This window comes from Lolium rigidum, chromosome 1, assembly GCF_022539505.1.
Source record: "Lolium rigidum isolate FL_2022 chromosome 1, APGP_CSIRO_Lrig_0.1, whole genome shotgun sequence".
Classification (NCBI taxonomy): domain Eukaryota; kingdom Viridiplantae; phylum Streptophyta; class Magnoliopsida; order Poales; family Poaceae; genus Lolium; species Lolium rigidum.
In genome coordinates, this window is record NC_061508.1 from 280,972,483 (window position 1) to 280,976,774 (window position 4,292).

At 42.9% G+C, this 4,292-nt stretch overlaps 1 long non-coding RNA gene across 1 annotated transcript; it reads right to left on the minus strand.

Moving 5' to 3' along the window:
• Positions 1-821: 821 nt before the first annotated feature.
• LOC124683789 lies at positions 822-2,693 on the minus strand. Its single transcript, XR_006996816.1, has 4 exons — positions 2,605-2,693; positions 2,007-2,061; positions 1,332-1,463; positions 822-865 (listed from the first exon to the last, which is right to left on the minus strand). It is a non-coding gene; the product is annotated as an uncharacterized LOC124683789 (long non-coding RNA).
• Between the last annotated feature and the right edge of the window lie 1,599 nt (positions 2,694-4,292).

The following is a 4,292-nucleotide window of genomic DNA, read 5'->3' on the forward strand; positions in this document are numbered from 1 at the left end:
CATCATCTCATATTCTCATGAATTAAAATTTGCTGAAACTGAGACCATCAACCATCAGCAAGAAAAGGCTGCGTGGTTTAGAATTCCATGGTTCCTATCAATAAAATAGGCAGCATCTGGAATAATCATGAGTAAAAAAGCAAGAAGACACGATGAAGTAAATAAAGTGCATTTTCTGCCCAATGAAGTAAACATGAAGAAACACAATTCACTCAACATATTACATGGTAACTTTATGTTTATAAACAGGCTTAAGGCCTCATTACAATGTAATAGCCGAAAACAAATGAGAAGTGAAATATAGGATTCGCTGGGCTCCATTTTTATATTTGAATCTAGGATTCGCTGGCACAAATTCCCAGAAACTACACACATGAAAATTTAGAGGGGGCATTGTTTAGTTACAGACAAATAATAAACACATGCTTTCCTCATAGGGAAGCTGAGCAGACATAACAACAGCCAATAAAAAACATCCTCCCATACCTCCTATCACTTAATTTCTAATCAAAACAAATACAAGGATATAGGTTAAATGCACTTACCACCAAGAGAGGAAGGCTCTTTGCATGGAGAGAAAGACATAGACTATGATCATATCATATTCACAAGTCTTACTACCTCACATCCAAAATCACAGCAACCAGTAGAGTGTAATAATAAAACAATATAAGCACTAACCATCCCACTGACCATAAGAGGTAATAAAAGCCAGGAATGGAACAGTAATCATTAAACATCCCATTAACCATGTTCTTATATAGTATCTTTGAGGTCGTTGTCTTTCATCTGACTCAATGTAGTCATATCCACCTGGCTAAAATAGTGTATTCAGAAATCCAGTAACCATCAGTTGTACTTCTTCCTGCAAAACCACATAGAACAATGTCAGACAACTCCAGAGACAATGTTAATTACAGAATATAATACCAGAAGCCGTGTATGCTTAGATATAAGTAAATATGTGCATTCATGCTGATACCACAGGGGTAAAACCAAGGTACTTATTGTGCATATTCTTCTATCTGTTTAATAAATTGCTAGAGAGGTATCTGGCCACAACTGCACTCTGAAATTATATGAGATATCCATAAACAGAAGGTCCATGCTCTAAAACAGAATGCATACCTGAAGGTTGATTTTCTATTGTCATAAACGAAGTATTTACATCAAATGTACATAACCTAGGACTTAACCTTATGAGATAAGCACAAAATCACTTATGATAAAAGCATTCCACAAGTTTGAGAAGGATTTGAGAGGAAGCTTGCTTCCATCACATGAAGGATCACTCGGAAAAATAGGAAGGAATCAACAACAGCACATATCACCTGTAGGCATAGTAATGTACTGCTTCTTATAAGTTTCACGACACAAATATCACCTTGTAGCACCTTTGGTCTTGAGATTAGGCACTTCTCTTCATAAACACACAATAGTTGGTCATCTCAAAGCGAAGGAGGCTGAAGCACAAAATAGAAAAGTTATTTATTTTTTACCACATTATTATAGCAGCAAGCATTTGTACCCTGACCTAAAAGTACATAAACCAAATATATAGCTAAAATTATTTAACTTTCAACCCCCGAATCAAGATCACTTCTGGTAATAATAAACCAAATTTTAACTTTGTCAAGTGCAAAGGATCTGATCTTTTTTGGTGTGTGGCTTGGTACATGATTATATTAGTGCAATGATAGATCACATCAAACCATGTTATCTACAAAGGCAAGACTGATAGGCACATAAGTAAGTCCAAGATACATGAAGACCAAAAGGTGAAGAACCAAAACAAATTTTCCATGGCATAAAGGTAAATAAAGACGGAGATCTGATTAAGCATCATGTTTCACATACACAAGATAAGCTAGTTGATAGGAATGAAACATAATTAATGTAATTGTTCATGTGCGTGAGTGCAATTTCATTTTGTTTTCTAACAAAGCTATCACTACTAGTGCCAAACAAAGTAGGTGCAAATACACCTGCAGCTTCATGGTTCTCACCTAAATTTTGACAATAGCTATGACACTCTTCCTTATATGAGAACCACAGCTGAACCTGCACTTCACCGATGTATATGAAACTAATCCAATCAATCGATTTGCTGAATAGACAAAAAAAACTAAGTCAGCATGTACCTCATACAATTTTAGCAAGTAAGAAAATTAGCTAAAAATGAATCCTACCAAACAGTCGTGAATATGGAGCCTACTGGATAAAATTTCTAAAATTTGGTTGATATTCAAGGCATCATTTCAGCATACAATTGTTCTGGATAGATGTAAATTGAGTGTAACAAGCTACTGAGTGTTCTGCATATGAGTAGTATAATTGGTAAACAAAAAAGCTTCTAGCTTGCTGTGTTGACACTTCTTTTTCATCAAAATTATTCAGCTCAAGCCATATCAAGACTCACTACTCAGTGCTTAGTACTCTGAAGAGATAATCAAAGACTATACTATTCCAAACAGAAGTGTGTCCTGAGAACAATTTTCAATTAACCAACATGCAGTACTACTCCAATTAGAATAGTTTTACTCCACGCGCATGAAGTATGTGCAGGGGAGTACATGAACAAGAAGTACATGCGTGTATTCAGACCTGTAGAATCAGGCGCCATGGGCAGATCACCGCGAAGTTCCTGATTTTCTCGGCCACCCCTGCCAGCGTCTCGTCCATCTGCAAGCAAGCCTCGTCCCAGTCGTGGCTGAAGTGGATCATGACGAGCCACTCGTCCTCGGCGACGATGGCCCGGTCCACCGCCCATCCGGAGTGCAGGTGCGCATCCCCTGGACAAGGTACCTCCGCGGCGACCGTATCGCCGCGACCGGATCTCGGATCTCCGCCACCAGATCTCCCATCGTCTCCACCGGATCCGTGAAAAAGGTCAAAAACCGAGGGGAACGACATGGGCGACGGCCCTGCTCCATCTCGAGCTCGTCGACGATGGCCAGCAGAGCACCACGAAAGATCAAGCTCCATGGAGGAAGCCGGCCGGTTATCAGCCTGCATCTGCCGGCCACGGAGCTCTACCCACTATTCCCCCGGGGAAGTATGCGCGCGGCGGGTGGTGCGAGCAGCGGGCTGCTCTGCATCTGTCGGCCACCAGCCAAGATCCTCCCTGGGACGACACGACGGTGCAGCACTGCGAGCGGCGAGATGGGTCGCGGCTCGAGCGGCGGCCTGCGCCCCGTCCCGATGATGGCGATGTGACGAGCTCGTCCGGAGGATGGGGAGGCGGCGGGTCGACCAAGATGTGGTGGAGCAGAAGGGAATGGGGCAGAGGTGGAGAGAGGTGCGGCGGCTGCCGTGCTCAGCAGAGATCGGTGGGGTTGCTAGGATGGAGGAGGCGATGTGTGGAGAGAGGAACGTGGGTGGCGGCTGAAGGTAGAAGAAGGATGCGCTCGAGTGGCCTAGGGTTTCACTCGGGCTGGTTTTGTCTCTCGTGGCTTCTTCAGCCCGCGCGCGCCGAGTGGAAGCCAGACGCGGGAACGGCCAAGATCCACCACCAAACAAGATCCAACGGCTACGAGGCTCAAATCGCTGTGAAGCCCCCTATGGGGGGCATCATATACAACGTTAGATGCTAATCTTCTTTACATTGTTTTTTTGCAGCTGTGGAGATCACTCGCAAAGCACCAAGACAAAGCAAACCTGTTGGAGTTGACAAGGCAACTAAAGCTTATACACGCGGACATGGTGGCAAGTGAGGTCCACGTGGTGATGACAAGAGAGCGCTAATTCGGGGTCATGCAGGGGTAGTCGTCTGGGGTGCGATGGCTTTGCTTGGCTTGCATCCAGCCTCTTTTATCTACCTACCCTACTAATTTGTTTACCTTCGAAACTTTGTTGGCTAAGCTGTATGCCGCAGCACTGTAATCATATTATGTTTCAAATCTGAGGGCTTTATTAATTTTAAGTCGGGCATCAGATGCCTTTTATCTATAAAAAAAAGTGCTTCACGTTCGTCCTGTGATTCTTAAATTCCCCACGACGTGACGTCGGTAGAAATCCCAATATTTTTCTCTGGTCTCTCGGCCTCTTAGGCTCTAACGGTAATTCACAAATCAATTCCAAATTTTAAACTCGCCTTCCATAAGCACCAAGACCAGAAACTGTATTTTCCAGCTGATTTTTTTAGGTCATGGATTGAATTGTATTGGGAAGAAAGCACTGAGATCTTGATTTAGGGACCTCTAGGCTGTTTGGGCGTGAATTTTCGCGAGATAAAGCATCAAATTGTGATAGTCTCCAAAGATAATTTGGTTGAACTTTCTTATAATTCCGCT